Source organism: Aedes albopictus, chromosome 3, assembly GCF_035046485.1.
Source record: "Aedes albopictus strain Foshan chromosome 3, AalbF5, whole genome shotgun sequence".
Classification (NCBI taxonomy): domain Eukaryota; kingdom Metazoa; phylum Arthropoda; class Insecta; order Diptera; family Culicidae; genus Aedes; species Aedes albopictus.
In genome coordinates this window covers 175,939,849-175,960,933 of record NC_085138.1, presented here as the reverse complement: position 1 = coordinate 175,960,933, position 21,085 = coordinate 175,939,849, and the positions used below count along the sequence as shown (strand labels likewise).

The 21,085-nt window shown below is 36.6% G+C and overlaps 1 protein-coding gene across 2 annotated transcripts in view; it reads right to left on the bottom strand.

The window, feature by feature from the left end:
* Window positions 1–19,491, bottom strand: part of LOC109403733 (acetylcholinesterase) — a 104,532-nt gene extending 85,041 nt beyond the window's left edge. For both annotated transcript variants that reach the window (XM_029862673.2, XM_029862677.2), the window contains exons 1-2: window positions 18,302–19,491; window positions 4,601–5,210 (exon numbers count right to left, since the gene is read on the bottom strand). The gene's annotated coding sequence lies outside the window, so the exon portion shown is untranslated. The remainder of the gene's footprint in view (window positions 1–4,600; window positions 5,211–18,301) is intronic.
* Between the last annotated feature and the right edge of the window lie 1,594 nt (window positions 19,492–21,085).

Below are 21,085 nucleotides of genomic sequence, written 5' to 3'. Positions count from 1 at the left end.
ACACTTTTCTATCTGCTCTGGATCGCGAGCTAGAGAAGTTTGAAATTTTACTTAAAAACAAGCGTCACCTAGCGGCAAAATCATCAACTGAATGTTGAATCACCACTGAGGTTTTGAATTCGTTAAAACTTTGCCGAAGACGATACTTTTCTATCTGCTCTGGATCGCGAGCTAGAGAAGTTTGAAACTTTACTTGACAACTAACACCAACTAGCGGTGAAATCACCAACTAAATGTTAAATCACCAGATAGGTTTTTACTTCCTGAAAAACTCTGACGAAGACGGCACTTTTCTATCTGATCTGGATCGCGAGCTATAGAAGTTTGAAACTTTACTTGACAACTAGCGTCACCTAGCGGCGAAATTACAAACTAAATGTTTAGTCATTAGATAGCTCTTGACTGCCTGAAGAACTTTTCCGAAGACGATACTTTTCGATCTGCTTTGGATCCTGAGATAGCGGAGTTTGAAACTTTACTTGACAACTAGTGCCACCTAGTGGCGAAATCACCAACTAATTGTTGATATCACAAGAATGTTCTTGACTTCCTGAAGAGTTTTGCCGTAAACGACGCTCTTCTATCTGCTATGGATCCCGAAATAAAGAAGTTTGAAACTTTACTTGACAACTAGCGCCACCTAGCGGCGAAATCACAAATTAATTGTTAATTCACTAAATAGCTCTTGACTTCCTGTAGAACTTTGCCGAAGACGACACTTTTCCATCTGCTCTGGATCGCGAGCTAGAGAAGTTTGAAACTTTACTTGACAACTAGCGCCACCTAGCGGCGAAATCACATACTTAATGTTGAATCACAAGATTGTTCTTGACTTCCTGGACAACTTTGCCGGAGACGACCCTCTTCTATCTGCTATGGATCCCGAAATAAAGAAGTTTGAAACTTTACTTGACAACTAGTGCCACATAGAGGCGAAATGCCTTCTTGTAGAACTTTTCCCAAGATGACACTTATTTATCTGCTCTGGATCGCGAGCTAGAGAAGTTTAACATCTTACCTAAAAGCTAGCGCAACCTAGCGGCGAAAGCATCAACTAAATATTGAATCACCACAGAGGTTTTGAATTCCTAAAAACTTTGCTCAAGACGACACTTTTCTATCTGCTCTGGATCGCGAGCTAGAGAAGTTTGAAACTTTACTTGACAACTAGCGCCACCTAGCGGTGAAATCACAAACTTAATGTTGAATCACAAGATTGTTCTTGACTTCCTGGACAACTTTGCCGGAGACGACCCTCTTCTATCTGCTATGGATCCCGAAATAAAGAAGTTTGAAACTTTACTTGACAACTAGCGCCACCTAGCGGCGAAATCACAAACTAATTGTTAATTCACTAAATAGCTCTTGACTTCCTGTAGAACTTTGCCGAAGACGACACTTTTCCATCTGCTCTGGATCGCGAGCTAGAGAAGTTTGAAACTTTACTTGACAACTAGCACCACCTAGCGGCGAAATCACAAACAAATTGGTTAACCACCAGATTGTTCTTGACCTACTGAACAACCTTGCCGAAGACAGCATTGTTCCAAATCAAGTAGATCTTGAGATATCGCAAGCGATAACTTATGAGTGCTTCTACTGGCGAGTGAACATAATCAACCACTTCTACATAGCGCCTCTATCGGCCAAATCGCCAACTAATTGGATGTTAGTTCGCATTGTGTGGTAAATCTATTCTAGTACCACAACTTTGCCAAAGAAAGTATGGTGCTATCTTGTAATACTCCTGATATATTCGCTCACACCCCCAATTAGGCGAAATTCCATTAGCTCTGGGTTTCCTACAACACGGATTCCTACTGCACCCTCGAACTAACCGTGTAATAGGAGTCTAGACTGTATTGCTTTCGTCACTGGATAGCCCGTGGCCCAGCCAACAAATTTGTTGAAGACACCACCAACTTAAACTATTACGTTATTGAGATACACACATATACGTTTGTATTTTTGCATCCAGTTTGTATGTACACTAGCGCCGCCTATCGGTTGAAATCCTACTTAGTTGGTTCGTCACTGGATAGCCCGTGGCCCAGCCAACAACTTTATCGAAGACACCACACCGTTAAATTATCACGTTATTGAGATACACGAATATACGTTAATACTTTTGCATGCAGTTTGTATGCACACTAGCGCCGCCCAGCGATGGATTTGCCAATAATTCAGTTCATCACTGGACAGCTCTTGACCATGCCAACAACTTTGCCGAAGATACCAAGTTTTTATAAAGCAATATCGCAAGAATATTTACAATCCTAACTATCTCATTTTTATCAGGTACTTGCGTCTCCATCCAGCGACGGGTGGTGACGCCGCAGATGGCTGTTACCACCCTCTTCCACACGCAAAACGTGCAGTGATGCCAATTAAAGAAGTTAGAAATCATGCGAATAAAATGTCCATTGTTTCGAAATTTAATAACGCCCTTATCTTAAGTGCAACTAAAAAGTTGTCTTCTAACAAAATGTTCCCTAATATATGCACTAAATCTTCAGGTGGGGAGCGGATTTTTAGAGTTGCTTTAATGTGCCTTTTTCTTCAAAAGTTTGAAAAGTTGGATTTCCCCATACTGAAAAATTAAAATTCCCATATAAAACTTCAAGTCGATTGCGGACTAGCTTACCGATTTTTTAGAATTTTTAAATTTTGCAGGGCTTCATTTGGGTCCATTTGCAACCATTTGTGACTATTCGGGATTGTGTATTCGCAATTTTGCAAAAATCGACACGGCCTATTGGCCATCCCCTGTATGTTCCCGGGCATCAAAATTCATGAAAATTTGGATTTTGGCTCAGTTGGGCATGCAGATACAGAATATGTAATTATCTCAACACCGTTGAAGAAGCTAGTTGAGCTAATGAGGTTCCGCTCCAACATTGGCGCCGTCCACAAATTACGTAATGCTCTAGTGGGAGAGGAGGGGGGGGGGGTATACGGCCAAGCGTTACGGCCCATACAAAAAATTTAGGCTTTACTTACAAAAAAGCGTTACAGAGGGGGAAGGGGGGGGGGGGGGGTCGAAAAATGTTGATTTTAGCGTTACATAATAAATGGATGCTGCCATATCGTCGGTTTCCTGCAATAGGGGCACAACTCAAAATTTGTCATTTTGAGATTTTGATGGCAACTGATGAAAAACTATGTAAACTTTCATCTCACAAAGACCCGTTCCGAAATTCGATAAGAAACGCGAGAATTTTGCATTTTTATTCATTTTCCGCAATAAAGGCACAACTCAAAATCAGTCAACTTTTTCAATAGTCGTTGGAAAATAGTAATCGAAAATTCATGAAACAGATAGTCCTTCAGTCCCTTTCCATGATATAACAAACAAAATTCGTTTACTTTTGTCAAATGATGAGAGAAATAAGTGAACTTGCAGGAGGTGCTTCAAGATTGCCAATTTTCAAACGCTCATTCTGAAAATTCACATTTTTTTTAGTTGTGCCCCTATTGCAGGAAACCGACGATATGCGCCGAAACGCCAATGAAAGCTATTCCCTGTTGGCGTTCGCTTGGCCCGTCGTCGTTGGTTTCCAAGAAACAAAGAGGGTGACGAAAAGTTGGTGGTCGACTATTCTAAGATTGAGCTTCGTCGTGAAGCCCTTAGTCGGCGACGAAAAGGCTAGTCGTCACCGTTGTTGTTCCGGATAACGATGATTATATTGTTTTCTTCACGGAGGTGTGACGAGAAGGACGTTTGTCAGCCCTGCACCTCGGACCCTATGTAACGTACCTAAGATTCCCCGACGTCGACATCCACAAAACCTCCACAACGCCTTTGAAACCAGCCTCAAATGCTCTGAAACTTCCTGAAATGCCTCCGAAACTCTCTTAAGACCCACGTGGACCCCATGTAACGCACACAATACCTACAGAAACCACCGCAAATGTACCTGTGTAGTGCCTACAAACCCCGCGGAAATTTCTCTGAAACTCTCTGCATTGCTTTCGAAAACCCCCTCAGACCCCTGGAAATCCCCATGAGATCTCCTGGTACCCCGCTGAAACCCCTTGGGACCCCCTGAAACGCTCCTGTAATCTTCCTTTGTTCTCCCCTATAAACACGGCGGCAAGGGCCGTTGCAAAAGTTTCCGTCATTATTAAATATTCTTATGTACAATGATTCTGAGTAGCGTTCCCTCTTTTTATGCAGGGCCTAAAAAGGCGCCTAAATTGAAAGTGCATGCAAATAACTTACATAAAAGAGGTTTTAGTGTATCAGTTTCTATAATACTCATAAAGATGCAGAGGATTCAATAATGACGTTGTAACGTTGCTGAGTATGTCGCGTTTCAATTTTGACTGATAAACTCGCTAATCTACTCTAGTGAACAATGCTCTGTTCATACATCTGAAGACTATGTTGAATTATCAACAAGGCTATTGAGTATTGCCTTGTTACTTCTTCGAATCTATCAAACTGTTACATAAGGTGCTGCTGAGTTGCAAGAAAAAGTGTTGATGTCGATAGCTGAAAAACGAATCCATTTCAATTTGGTCAACGTTTATAGTTTTTCGTTCCATATCCCAACGGGGAAACCAAAAGGTCAGATGACAAAGCAGTATCATTACTCACCGCAAATAAAGCTATAAGACTGTAGAGAGGAGCATTTAACGATGATGACACCAATTTCTCAAGTGCTGGCGCTCTTCTGGCTGCGTGGTTCACTCAACTGGCTGCTGTGTTTTCCGACTCCTTTTGTGTGAAATTCGCTAATTGCCACTACACATCCACTTGCTCCAGGAGCACCACCGGAGACAATAACAGGTTCCACTTGTGAATGCGGGTTCACTCACAGCAGTATGTACGTAACTCTCCAAGTTGGGGGTTTATTATCTACTTAAATTTTCCGGGGTCAACTTTTCTTCTCCGGTGACGACGTTTTCCAGTCGGTGTGTGACAGATGGTACTTCTGTCTCTTGCCTCGGCTTTGAAATCAATTCGTTAGCGTGAACTACTGTGAAAAGCACTCGCTTACGTGCCAACCAGCGAAACACCACACGGGTACGGTGTCAGAGGTCGAGAATATATTTGTCTTGCTGTGCTGGTTTTATTTGCTTACACAATCTCGAGAGATGAAGTGAAGAGCGGAAAACACAGTCACGGTTTTGCTTCTTACAACACCACACTCACCACTGAATGTGTGACTGGATGCTGCCACTGATGCTTCACAACACGGTTTTCTCTGAAAAGAGGATAATTTCCAAGGATGGGAGAATCTCTGACTGACTGCTGCATGCTACCCCACAGTGAAACAGTTCCACACGACGAGTGTAGCATTCAAGCATTGGCACTGTGGTCGAAAGCATGAAATTTCAGCATTGGAAAGCGATTATTCGACTGTTTCCTTGGGTTTACAAATTGAAAATTTGTGAATTGGGGCCAAACTCGATATTTACACATTTTCACGGGAAAAATTAATTTCCGAAATCATAACGAAGAAGTCAAAAGACCATAAAATACGTCACTTTATGATATCATGACGATAACGACGATTATCATAAATGTTTCTTACCCTTTCCATAGAAAAAGTCATGGTTGCCAAAGACGGTACGGCGATCCTTTTCTTGTTTACATTTATCAAATACCGTGACATTGATTCATGATACCATGCTGCTGAGTCATGAAATCATGCTACTAAGTCATAAAATTATAAAACAGCGACTTTACAACATGCTACCAAACAAACGGGAGTTTTTTTAAACCAGTGATGGCATTTGTTATTTTTTTTACCGAATCCGAATGGCTGTGCGCTGTGTTTCATGGCAAGACAAAGAATTCTATAAATTTTCAAAAGTGTAATTATCTAACTCAAATCTTATTATTTTTCTAACAGTATTTTGAAGCAAAGGCTTTTGTTTTTTATTCATTATTGATACTTCCCATAAAATATATTTTTACTTCATCTACTATGACGGCGCCTATTTCAAATCACAAATTTGTGAATCATAATTCCTTCTGTACCATTCAACATAAATTGAGTTTCCGGAGTTAAAAACTAAAAAAAGTGGAATTAGAAGCGGTTAGAGTACATACACTCCCGATTAAAAGTTTGGGGTCGCTCCCTCAAAAACATGTCATTTTCTTAGGCCCATATCTCAACCAAATTGCGTCCGATTTCAAAACTTTAGGTCTCATTCAAAAGATAATAAGTCGAAGTAACTTTAAACATGATTTGGGTAAAACTTTTACAAAAATATTTGTATGTAAACTTAACCCAAAGTTGCCAAATTTTCTTAAAAATGAAAATAAACTTACGGCAGTGTCGCTGGAAATTGGGTCGATCAAATTTTAAGGTAAGAGCGGTAATATAACCTGTTTTCTATTAGCTTTCAACTGCTTTTAACCGAACTTAGCTAAAAAATCTAGAAAGAAAAGTTATTAAGTAAATTAACTCTTGATGTCATCGGCCAAAAGTTTGGGGTCACTATCGTAAAACAAGGAAAAGTGATTTGGTGATACCTTCGGCATTTAGAGTTCAATTTTAACTCTTTATGGCTCATTTCAAAGATAATTAACTAAATTTACGTTTGATGTTTTCAATTTAACATAGTTTACGACTTTTATATATAAAAATATTATGTAAAGTTAACACATTTCTCCACATTTCAAAAAATGAGGCAATTTAACGTTGAGTTTTAGTATGTAAATTTTAACAAATATTTGTGGTTCAATGTCCATGCAGTAAGTACCATTCATTATGTTTCAAATTAGCCAAGAAGAATTAAAATTGAATTAAAGATGACAAAGTTATCAACAAATCACATTCCCATGTTTTACGATAGTGACCCCAAACTTTTGGCCGATGACATCATTTTAAGGGGTGACCCCAAACTTTTGGTCGATGACATCAAGAGTTAATTTACTTAATAGGGTAGGTAATCAAAATTTGAACCAAATTGCGGCTTTCTGAAGCAGTGCAAATTTTAAGTGATTTTTTCTCCCACATGGAAATAATTTACTACGGCAAAATCGTATGTACATGAAAGCCACGGGTATAAGCTTTCTGTTAAATGGTAAAAAGTTTGTATTTGCATCGAATTTCATTCAAATATTCGATTTTTCATCAACAATGATTTTAATCTTAATTTGAACCATCGTAATCATAATTTGAACCAATTTTAATCTTAATTTGAACTACTGGCGGCAGCAGCTCGAGCAACTCACAAAACAGCCAATTCCATGCAAAACAATGAAAAATCACACGAATCTGCTAATTCTCATACCTATTTTTCATTAGGCAGTGGAATCTCAACTCAGAATGTTCGAAATTCTTTAGGAATTATGAAACTAAATTTAGATTTTTCCATTCCCCAAGAGTAAACAAAGCAACCACTAGCGCAATCTACAGGCCAACACTAGAAGCTCACCCACGTTTACTAGTTCAAATTTAGATTACAAATGGTTCAACTTAAGATAACATTCTCCAAGTAAGAATCACTTAAATTTGATAATTTTATGAGAAATAATGCGGAATTTTATTCGGTTGGTCGATTCTACGATAAATAAGCTTTCATTTGATGTGTTCACATATTGCGTGTGATACAATGCATGAGCTGTACGAGTGCACCGAAAATGTGCTTTCTCTTGGGGGAAATGGGTGAAATCACAGTGATTTTTCAATTGCCTGTTTTCCATGACAAAAACGCTTTTTTCAATGCTTTTAAAGTCCATGTTATCAGGTTATATTAGGGAAAGCTGTTTAACATCTTTTTCGGGACAATATTTGCCTGAAAAGTACGTCGTTTTAATGAATTTTGAAATGGTTCAAATTAAGATTACAATTTGACTAGTTCAAAGCTTGATTTCTTACCCTATAACTTTTTTTTCTTGATGTTTTAGCTAAGTTCGATAAAAAGCAGTTGAAAGCAAATGCAAAAGAGGTTTTATTACTACTCTCATCTTAAAATTTGGTCGACGCAATTTCCAGCGACACTACCGTAAGTTTATTTTCATTTTTAAGGAAATTTGGCAACTTTGGAATAAGTTTTCATACAAATATGTTTGTAAAAATTTCACCAAAATCATGTTCAAGGTTACTTTGACTTATTATATTTTGAATGTGACCTAAAGCATTGATATCGGACGCAAATTGACGGAGATATGGTCCTAAAAATGGCATGTTTTTGAGGGGGTGACCCTTTTGATCGGGAGTTTTTTTATTTTAGTTTCACGTACCCAAAAAGTTTACATTTCAATAAAACTGGTTTCCACATTTTTGCCCATGAAACCAAAATCATAAATGGCAAGTAACAATTTCATAAATAAATTCTTATCATGGTATTACTAGTTATTACTAGATTTGCCGATGGAATCAAAATCACAAACGATAGGACTAGTTTCCTAAATTTTCGTCATGGTTCTAAAGTTTATGAGAATTACCAGCCACAGTTTATCATTGTTTGGCGATTTTTATGATGTATGTGAAGTAACATACATTTATTGCCAAATAATGATGCATGTTGTCTGTTTCGGGTTCCGGATTTTTACCAGTGTTATTATTTATACCATGGGCTTATTGTATAAACGAATTGCATTTGCTTATCGCGCTAATAGTTTTTTTTTATTTCATTTAAATTATTTATAATGAAAAATACAATGGTTTGAACTGAACTAATGTTCCTTTAAAGGTTTGTTCAATATCTATCTTAGAGTATTTGAATAATTAAAAAACAATTCTTACTAGTTCACATACTATATCTAGGGTTATTCAGAATGCATAACTTTAGTTTGCGTTTGAATATGAATAACGTTGGAGCAGCTTTGATGTCAGGAATTTTGTTGTATATAATTGGTCCTATGAGAATAGTTATTTTATAACTTTGATTCTTACTTTTAAATTTTTGATAAGGCCGTTACAAATATTTATTTCACGTTTTGTCCCACCACTCTTTGGCTGGTCAAGGGGTGAATAAAAATAATGAAGCATTTAATCTGAAAAATATTAAAAACTCATCGGATTGGTAAAGAATTTTTGGCAAGTCGCGATATTCTGATAAATATTTTTTTTTATCTGCCCCCTCAAAATGCAAAATCCAGCCAAAACTTTTTGAAGGGGGGGGGGGGGGCGACGGAATCATAATAATCAGTGGTGATGCACAACTATTTAGCGAAATCATTCAATTGATGGCCGGATATTGAATCTCTTCGTGCCTGTGACATGGTATGCTTTTATGAAATTGTTTTTGAAATAGATGAACAATCGAAAAAAAACAAGTAGTATAATGTCTGGAATTCATTTTTTTGGTAGGAAATTCTTATAAATTTGATGCAAACAAACGAAATTCAAAATAAAAGAAAATGCCTTCGGTGAATTCCGTGTTATTTCGCGGAATTTCATTCTGTGGCATATTTGGTGAGATCACTCAAACAATGTCGTAAACCCTTATGTTTGGCACCTTATTAGGTATATAGAGGTATAGGATGTCCCAGAAAGTATGGGCACAACCCTGTATAGCGAAAATACAATTATTTTCTTAACAAACAACAACTTTTATATTTGGCCAAATATCCAAATTCGAAACATTTTCTCGATTTTTTTTCACATGATATACTCGTAAACATGTTTCCTCAGATGGTTGATTGAAATTTTTTTTATCAAAATATGTTTTTCCTGTGTGTACGGGTATTTCAGAATTTTGAGAAAACTGGAAAATTCGCCTTTTCTATTTCTGGATAAGACATGCTCACAGACATTCGAGTTTTTAAACATGTTTTAACGAGAATAGAAATGATTCAATCTGCACTTTATAAAGCTGGAGCATTTATTTTACTTATAGTGAAATTTAAATGTAATTTTCTGCATGTTGTGGTATATATTCAGAAGCTTGTATTCATCTATTAGAAAAACGGGGTTTTCAAAAATATCGATTTTGGTATTTAAATTCATTTTTCAGATTCAAAAGTATATGATTTCAATTCAAACTAAGCATTGTATAATAGATTCGCGTATGGAAATACACGAAAATATTTATGGAAATTTTTATCGAGCATAATTTCATGCGTAGGAAGCAATTTATTAAGCGATGTTATTGAAAAATGCAGCAATTTGTGCAGAAGCTTTAAAAGGTCTTCTAGGGAATGTTCTACCGCTTTCAAACAAAGTGTTAAATGCAAATTTCAATGATGGTCATTTGATGTTAATATATTAAGGCAGGATATGTGTGGAAATAAAGTTTGTTTATGCATCCATTCCCAAATGGCAGAGCTACAAAGTTGTGCCCATACTTTCTGGGACACCCTATATGTATAGGTATAGGTATACAGGTAAGGTATAGTAACATAGAAGGTTTTAACGGCGGTTACCCTAAATGGTGACTCGTCATCTGTATGAATGCAAAATTAGACAGGGGTATACCCACAATAGATCACAATAATGGTCACAGTGGTTCAAATCCCAACAAAAAAAAAACATAGAAGGTTGATGTTGGTGAGCACGACGTAGACTTTTAAGAGGAGAGCGATCTGGCTAAAATGCTCAGATTTTTTCAGATTTTTTTGCGTGGTGGAAAATGTTTTCTATTTTTTTAAGAAACCATTTTTTTTTGTAAAATTTTGCCTCAAATGGTTTCTGCAAAAACGATAAACATTTTCCACCAGAAAAACATTCAGGAGATACCTTGATCCATACTCACCATATGTACAAAAACCGATTTTGAAAATATTGCTTCGATATTTGATAAAAAAAAATCCGAAACCAAAAAATGAGGAAATACGTCCAGTTTCACCTTAAGGCAGTGGTGCTCAGGTTCAAGCATTCCGTGTGCCAAATTAAGGTTTTTTTTTTGCTTAAACCGTGGGTCGCAGAATAAAACCATCATTCCAGTAAAATGAAACCAAAATGAACTATCAAATGTTCTAATCCTTTTACCCAGATAAATTTATAATTGGAAAATAAAGATTTTCGGGTACTCTCGACAATAATTTCTCGCCTTTCAAACTTATTCCTAAAAAAATCTTAGTTTAACCATTGAACGTGTTGAACTTCAACATTTTCATCCATTTGTAATTTTACGTCAAGTTGATTTTGTTTTTCTTTAGGAAGCGTATCATTCGGTACTTGCCTTGAAGAATTCAAAATAAGTAATAAACTACAGATAAAACTAATATTTAGAAATTATCGTTCCCTAGCTTATTTCGAGTCACAAACAAAATCATTATTTTCAACAATCAGCAGCTTTTTCTAAAGTACTCTGCGGGCCGCATTCACGAGCTTCGAGGGCTTAAGAGTGGTTTGTTCTACTCTTATACAGCAAAAATGGTTGTTGGGTTTCGGATCCATCAAAGAGTTTCAAAGGAATTTCATGAACTACTGAAACAATTTCAGGTGGAATCCTTCAATGATTAAATAAGATGCATTTGTCAAATTGTTTCCTGGTAGAAATTGTGGTAAATTACGTGTAGGATTTTTTTGGCTTTTCTTGGATTTTTTGGTAGTATGTACAGGGGATAGATGATCGGGACAGGCAAAATTTTCACTTTTCATAAAATGTTCAACTAGCTGTAACGTTTCAAAAAGTGCATCAAATATTCTAAAATTTTTATTGTAAGTTCATCAACTAGTTGTGTTTCAGTGGTTGAAAAAGGTCGTATAAAGATTTTTGAAAAAGGTAAAAGTATCCGATAGCCAACTTTGAGCTGTTGTACAGGGGATGGCCAAAATGTTTGGGATAGGCAACTTTTTTTCTCTCGCAAAAAAGTTCAACATGCTATAACTTTTTATAGAGCGCATCAAAAAATCTCAAATTTTGACTGTTTGTCAACCTATTATATGTGCGTCATTGGTACAAATTTGGGCTCGATTGATAAATCTTTCGCAAAGTTAGAACCGTTAGGGTAAAACACTATTTTTCAGACAACTCATTTTTGAGCTGTCATATCTCGGAAACCAGTGAACCGAATTGAATGAAATTTTGAACGTACACTAACAATATGTAAATGCTTCACAAACTATCAAAACATAGGTACTTTTTAAACATTAAAAAAAGTTATCATGGATTGACACATTTTGGATTTTTCTCGAAAAAATGTAATTTTTTCACATCAATGTCAATAAATTTTAGTGTTGATATCCAAAGATTTTCCACTTCTGTTCTCAAATTATCTCTAATAAGATATATTAGAGCCTATTTAGATTGAAGGAAGAACACATTTAATAATTTTTGTGTGGTATTGTAAATTTGACTTATTTTCCTCTGTATGGGTAAAAATTTCAACCCGGTATAACTTAATTCGCCGTGAGAAAATATAACATTTTATAACGTCGTATTAAGTATCAATATATGATAAATGTTAAAAAATTTATTCAATTCGGTTCACTGGTTTCCGAGATATGACAGTTCAAAAATGAGTTGTCAAAAAAATAGTGTTTTACCCGAACGGTTCTAACTTCGCGAAATATTAATCAATCGCGCCCAAATTTGTACCAATGATGCACATATAATAGGTTGACAAACAGTCAAAATTTGAGATTTTTTTATGCACTCTATGAAAAGTTACAGCATGTTGATTTTTTTTGTGGGAGAAAAAAAGTTGCCTATCCCAAACATTTTGGCCATCTTCTGTATCTTCGGATTCAATGAACCGAATGCAATGCAATTTTGACCATTCATGACTTATATAATGAGCTATCGAAAACCATTGACTTATCTTGAAATTCTGAACACGGAAGAAAATTATAACGATTAGTTTATTATTCTAATAAAACACCAAATTATCCAAAACATCAACATCGTTTCAAAATTCAAGATGCAAATTATAGTTCATTAAATTTCCCTCTGGTTGACTTATATATAAATGTGTTTTGGTGGAAAGTAACAACATAGCCGAAAAAAAATTGAAAAAATAATGGAATGCATATTGAAAATAGACCAATTTACTAAAAAATCATGAAAAAAATTAAATCGCTATAACTTTTTTTCTTGTCAAAAATTTCAAGCTAAGTCAAATGTTTTCCAGAGTTCATTATATAGGTCATGAATGCTCAGAATTTCATTGCAATCGGTTCATTGAATTCGGAGATATTACAGCTCAAAGTTGGCTATCGGATAATTTTACCTTTTTAAAGAATATTTATAACTACGTGAAGAATGGTTCAATCTTTTCCAAATTTGGACCACTGAAGCACAACTAGTTGATGAACTTACAGTAAAAATTTGAGAATATTTGATGCACTTTTCGAAAAGTTACACATAGTTGAACATTTTTTGAAAAGTGAAAATTATGCCTGTCCCTATCATTTTGTCTATCCCCTGTATTTCTTCTGAGATTTGTGAATCAACTATTGGTGAATCAACTATTGGTAAATCGTTAAAATGTTGTTTTGTGATCTTGAGTATATTACCTTAACAAAATTTCCGGCAAAATCAATGACATAACTTTCAGAACATTTATTAGTGTAACGTATGCATCTAAAACGAGAACTTTTCACCAATATCTCATTGAGTTATTTCATACTTATATTTTCAAATTTTCCCTGATTCTACAACATGTTTGCTTTAATAGTTCACAACTTTTTCTTATAACAGAAAGAGTAGAAGCTAAATTAGCATTCAAAGCCAAAAAAGTGCTATTTTAAGGTTTCATACCTTTGGAACAATTGCATGAAAAAATGTGAAATTTTCAAACTCGTTTTTCTCGAATCCTTGATTTTTGAGTTACCTAGTTCTAGCATTAAGGGGACGATATGTGAACGAATTTGTTTTTGACTGCTGTGACTAAAATCATCTCAAACTTTATTGATACTGCATTAAAAAGCATCATTTTTTTTAACATAAACAAGAGATACTGTTTATATACTAAAATAACCAAATATTTATATTTAACTTAGGCTATTACAAATATTTATTTCACTTTTTTACCCAATCTGTGACTGGTAGAGGTGAAGGGAAAAAAATGAAGCATTTAATCTGAAAGAATTAAAAATTCATCGGATTTGATAAAGACTTTTTAGCAAGAACCGGCAATTTGATAACTATTTATCTTCTGCCCCCTCAAAATGCAAAATCCAGCCAAACATTTTTGATGGGGGGGGGATGAACAAGTCAAAATTAAATTTGTATCAGCCTTAGATATTTTTCTATGATACTTCGAAAAAAGCTTTTTAATGTTTACATTAGATCTAGCATCTAGACCATGTATCTTAAAAATGAAGAAATCTGGAAGATTTTTTTGAGGTTTCATTGAAAGAACATGAATTTGAATTTCAGTTGAATGTAGATGTAAAAAAATTGAACTTTACATTATTCTGCAGCATGTTTCTATTAACGATGTAGAAAAAAGCAAAAACAAAAAATTGTTGGACACATAACGGTTAATCTCTTGAAAGAGATAAGACTGAACTCTGAATGAAGGTTCTTGCAAATTCCAGGAGAGTTCTCGTCTATCTTTACAACATTTTTAACAAATCAAAACTATATGAATATACAGATTTTTAGAATACCGTCGTTAGGTGTAGAAGTTTTTCAAAAATGGATTCAAAACAAAACAAAAACAAAAAAGCAAATAAAGGTAGGACAGACTACTTGAAGAAATGACAGTTAAATACGAAAGTATCTTATAAAATGTTGTTTTGCTAAATATACAAACGATTTAAAATTGACCCAGTCTTATCCCTTTGATGTGATTAGAATGGGTTGAAGCTTTTTAAGTCGTTTATCTAAGAAGATAAGCAAAATAGGGTCTGGAACCGTTTGGGCATCAGCGCCTATGCATATGGTCAAATCTCAACCGTTACGTTTCCATGTTTTTGACTATTATTGCCTTAACTGGCTATAACTTTGGAATGGTCAAACTTATCGCAGTTTTTTACCCTTATTCGAAAGATTATTGAATTTTCTATCAAATGGCATCTTTGAATCGGTTGGTTTAGTTAAATAACTAAGTTTTCTAGAACAAATAGCTCAAAAAAACTTTAATTTATTTTTGTCAATTATCTTTGAAACATGCGTAATAAGTTAAAATTCTTTTTTAGGCAAAATTGTGGCCCCTACTACATTTTGTTCTTTGACACCAAACTTCTAGCTCTTATCGTTTTCTTGCAATTTCGATTTTAACGTGCGTCAGATCCAGCGACACAGTGCACAAAAAACTGCTTACTTGTACAGTTGCAAATTTATGATCTGCAATACGATGTTTAAATCGAAATTGCAAGAAAATTATAAGAGGTAGAAGTTTGATGTTAAAGAACGAATTGTAGAGTGGAACAGGGGCCACAACTTTGTCTAAGAAATAATTTTAACTTATTACGCATTTTTCAAAGATAATTGTCAAAATCAAATTGAAACACACTATTTTTGAGCTATTTACTTCAGAAAACTTAGTTATTTAACTAAACCAATCGATTCAAAGATGCAATTTGATAGAAACTTTAATAATCTTTCGAATTAGGGTAAAAAATCTCCCATAAGTTTGACCATTTTCAAGTTATAGCCAGTTAAGGCAATAATAGTCAAAAACATGGAAAGTTCAATAACTACGTAACGGTTGAGATTTGACCATGTCGTCGGTTTCCTGCAATAGGGACACAACTGAAAAATTGTGAATTTTCAGAATGAGTGTTGGCAAGGGCCCCGGGCCCCCACATTTTAGGGGCCACAAAAAACAATTTTGGTTCAAGTACTGCTCAAAAACAAATAAAACTGTATTGCTCATCGCATTTTTACCTACGAGGGGCCTCCACAACTGCTCGGGCCCTGGCCCCCCCCACAATCCTTTATCCGGGTATTTGAAAAAAAAAAAAAAAATGGTCGTACCACCTAATGTGGGGTTTCAAAATATTAGTCGGTAGTTTTCAACCGAAATTTGCTCGGGATAATATAAAAACTAAAATTTATCTTTGTTTTCGATAGTAGATCGCTTGCACCAACATTAGGCACACTGCTAATGGCACACTACTATTATTGAGGTAAAATTTAACTTTGGTTCCTAATGTTGCGGTATCCCATTGAATTCATATGGGATTTTGGAGTTAGTGTCGCAACAATAGTAACACAGCAGCAAAAATATATAGGATAACATTTTGTTTAAATAGAATTTTGCACAAATCTTAAGCACAGATATGGTGAAATCTACACCTATTAAATATGCATTTTTCGATCAAATCCAAATTTTCTTAACACTTGGAAACAAAGAGCGGTTGAACACAATAAATGAAGAACATTTGAAACTCTATGACAAAGGCATTTTAAAGTCATTAAGTTCAAAAACATGTCGTGAATATTGTGTATGGAATTTCTTACACTGCACACATTGATGTGTAAAAGATCATCAAGTTGGATAATAGTCAATAATTGATTGACGAGACATGCGATTTAATTGCGGTCTTTAACCTTTCAGTACTCGCGCCAATTTTTGTAACGCGAGCCGTCGCGCGTTGTACTTTGTACAACACCCATACATTCTGAAATATCTCAGGATCCTGATTGTTTAGAGGAGGACTGTCTTTGGCAAAGTTGTTGTAAATTTCATGGGCTACTTAATGCTGACAAAGTTGATTCGTAATACGTCCACTAGGCGGCGCTAGTGAGCAATTTCATGTTATATATTATATCTCAGGATCCTGATGTCTTAGAAAGATGGTGTCTTCGGCAAAGTTGTTTGGTAAGTCAACGGCTTACAGATTATTTACCGTTTAATTGGAAATTCCACCACTAGGCGGCGCTGGTTAGCAAATAAACTATACCCTATGTATCTCGGGAACCTGATAACTTAGAAAGATGGTGTCTTCGACAAAGTTGTTTGGTAGGTCAAGTACTTACGGATGATTCGCAGTTTAATTTGAAATTTCATCACTTGGCGGCGCTAGTGAGCACGTAAATATTATATATTATGTATCTCTGGACCCTTACAACTTAGAAAGGTAGTGTCTTCGGCAAATATGTTTGGTATATCAAGGGCTTATAGATGAGTGACAGTTTGATTTGAAATGCCACCACTAGGAGGCGCTAGTGAGCATGTACATTTTTGATCTCATGTAGCTCAGGATTCCGATTAAAAAGGCACGGGACATTGTCTTCAGCCAGAGGCTGTACAGACTGAACAGAACTCAACACTAGACCATGGACACGACATACATTACTTTCACCAGTGGATAGCATGGTGCGGTTACACGCTTGGTAACGCTAACCGAACGGCCACGAAGCTCCACTTTACTCAGAAAGATGGTGTCTTCGGCAAAGTTGTTTGGTAGATCAAAGACCAAATGGAGGAAAAGTTACCTCTCGTGCCGACCTTCTAAAAGATCGAAAACTTACAGATAGTTGTCCGTTTGAATCGTAATTTCATCACTAGATGACGCTAGTGAACATAAAAAATGTATATGCTATAGTTCTCAGGATCCTGCTTACTAAAAGAGAGATGGCAAAGTTGTCATATAGGTGCATTTGGTTGATGGGTCGATGAAATCAATATTTCACCAGTAAGTGGTGCTAATGAGTATGCAAATTTTATATCTTATATATCTCCGAGTCTGATTACCTGGGAAGTTGATATCTTTGCTGATAATTTGCATGAGCATGAACGTGTTATTATTCATCTAGAAAAAAAATCAACGAGCTGTAAATTTTTATACTTCCGAAAGTTTTCAAAATTTGAAAATTACACAAGTAGTTTATTATAATTTGTTTAAATTTGCACTTGAAAGCACATAGTGCTTTCGAAATCGTGAGTAGGTGCCAAAGTCAGCCATTGTGGCGGCCATTTCGGGATTCTAACAAGTCTGTCCTTAAATATGCACTATGAATTGAAATAAATAAAAAAGTGTCGGTTTCGTGCAAGAGGGGCACAACTCAAAATTTTCCATTTTTGTGATTTTGATGGCAAAAGATGGTAAGCTATGTAAACTTTCATCTCACAAGTACCCATTTCGAAATGTATTGAGATGAGCGAGATTAAGGTATTTTCACCAATATTGTTCATTAAACTCAAATTCAGTCAGCTTTTTCAATAGTCTTGAAAAATATTCTTCCAAAACTCACGGAAGTCATACGATGAATTTAATTAGTTAATGAGTACAATGTGTTTCGGAAGCCCCAACCAATGATTATTCTGAAAATTCATATTGTGCTCATTTTACACGAAAGCTATGATGAACCAGTGTCACCTTACAAACACTTGATTGTCAAAGATATCGCTAAAAGCTGTCAATTTCATTTCAGTTTTTATTAAATAATCTTCAATGATAATTTCGCAACCCAATATGAAAATTTACGATTCTGACCACAGTGCTCAGTGAGATCACACCGGAGAAACAGCGAGAGATTTCGCTATACAACTAACCTCTCGATGTTGCTACAGTACGGAGAGGGAGGATGTCTACAGTAAATGTTTTTTTTATAGAACGTCGTTTCAAAGCTCTTCGAATTTTATTTCTGCTGCTGCTGCTGCTGCTGATAACAAAACTGCTACTGGAGGCGCTGCCACTCTACAACAGCTTTCAAAACTAGGTAGCGCAAACGGCAGATAGTATTCCCCTGTCCTTTTCTAACTCTCGCACATCCCGCGACGAGCCTTCGTCCGCTGCTTCCTGTTTTCAACCCTTCGGCGCCAGTGGGTGGGAGGAAGATTAAAGGGGAGGGTTGACTTTACTACAGACGGGGATCACCCTTCCGAGCAAAGTTCGCCGAGCAAGAAAAACTGTACTAATTTTATTTGAGTTTTTGATTTGCCTCACTCCCGTGTCTCACGCTACGGTTGCAGCTGTCGCCGATATTCACTTTTCAATTACGAGTTCTTCGCTTTTCCGTATCGCAGTCCTTGCAGCAATTCTAATGCTCACTATTGTCGTTTTCTCGCTGTTTCTTCGCTTAGGGTAACCTTCGTAAAGGTTCCTAGCATGTGATATTTTGAAAGTAAAAAATATCAAGTTTTTATCTCTTCCACCATTGATTTTCCTGCAGCAGTTTGCTGGATCCTCCTGTGCTTACCTTTTTTTCTTCGCTATACTGAGGTTTACTCGTCCGCAATATTGTTTTTTTGCCTTCAACACTTGCTCAACACTATCTCTAGTTTCTCACAAGATTTCCATCGATGTTCCAATACTGCATCGCAATCTGCTTCAATGCAGTGGAAACCCGTGGAAATTCCTTCACAGACAGTGCTGCACAAATCACTTTGCCACAGAATAAACTTTTTGTCTCTCTTTTTTCCTTTCAAGGATTTCGAGCTTCCCCTGCAAACAGCTTTTAATCCCTTTCCAATGTCACCGTCGTCGTCACTGAATCTCCAAGAATAGCTAAATTGAAAACCTGGCGAGCTAGCGGATCGAGCCACGCACTTGCACTGCTCCGTCGATGGTTATCACAGTGAAGAAAAAAAGTTAACTTTCCACAACACTCCAGAAAAGATATTATATCCTTTTAATGAGACAGCTCCTCATTGCGGCACAGCAGACATGCGACTCGGAAAAGTTTCAGGCTCACACTACCAGCAGCTAGCAGCTCGGACGAAAAGCTCTGAACTGAGATGGACGTTTTGTTCGGAAGGGAAAAAATAGTCGCATTGGACGGCAGCAGTTCCGCTCACCAACACTCGCAAACAAACAGAGACGACACTCTTGGGGTTTTATGTTATTTTTCTGCTGTTTGTTAGTGGCTTCCTGAATGGGAAAATAGTACCAATGTAGATTAAATTTTGATATGCTGAGTGAAAAACTCGTAAATATTTTCTGTTTTACATTACATTTTCAGCTGAACCTTAGATTGGCAAAACTACCATAAACTAAGCAGACCTTTATTGGAGAAAAAGGTAGGTCTAATGCAAATAGCCGAAGTTTTTCATCTGAGAATTGATGGGATTTTGGAAGAAGCTTGCACTATTGGAAACCATTTAGGACATCATCCATTGTATCTGCTGATTGCACTGACTGTCCTGTTCGTGTGGCTACAACTACGACTTTTCACTTCATGGGAATCGTCATTGTCACATACCATAAGTGTTTCAAGATACACGTATCTGCCTTTAATCGCCAAACTGCTCCATTTGAATAGGAAACCTAGCAAAGGTAGGACTGATATGTGATAACAGGCAGATATTCTTCAACAACTTCGAGAACTTACTCATCGTTCCCTATCTCAGTTCTACTACCACTTTTCGTGCCTCTGTTTCTACTCGCGATCATGTACTTAATTTTGGTCGAGCTCATCCTTGCAGTTTCCTGCTTCAGAGAAGTTAAAGCTTCCTCCATAGCCTCACGATCAATGCCGATCAGTTCTATATTTTTACATCCAAATTACAGTCGACTCTCCAAATGTCGATGTTCTACATCTCGATATCTCTCCCTATCTCGATGGTTTGATCGGTCCCTTCAATCTGCATACATTTTACCTTTCTACATGTCGATATCTCCTTTTCTCGATATCTCTCTATCTCGATGCGATCTCGTTCGATTTTGTTCTAGATTGTCTCTCCATATGTCGATATTTCCGTTTACACAGGTTGCTAGATCTCGTTTCTCAGTTGCAAAACATTCTGGGAAGGCGAAGTGACATTTGATTATTGGCGGTTTTTCTTACACTGAAAAATATTTAAACCTAGCGAATAAGTTTTAAAAACTCAAATTTGACTAAACAGCTTTAAGTTTTTATTCAGCATTGGGTTGTTTCTCCCTCGCCCCACACGAATGTTGTCAAAAATGAAGAGAGAAGCACCGACAAATCCGTGCGGCTCCGTGGAAGAAGCCAAATTAGGGTTATTTTGACTAAACCCAAATTTGCGTCAAATAAGGCCTCCGCTGGGTGAAAATAACTTAGCATTGGGTGAAATTTTTTGCAACGATCAAACGAGAATTACCTAGTGACGACTATCGCTGTTTGACGCAAATTTGAGTAATTCCACGGAGGTGCGGTATTGCGTCAAAAGAACTTAAATTTGGGTTGATTTAGAGCCGATGCACACGGGCGGCGCGTCAACGCAGCGTGCACGCAAGTGCGTCCTGAGTTACACACAATCAAATGGGAGGATGCACACGAGAACGCAACGCTACCGCACCGCAACCGCGCCGCACCGTGTGCGTCACGCAATGTCAACGCATGCCCCACAGGACCGTTGATTCACGCTGCGTGC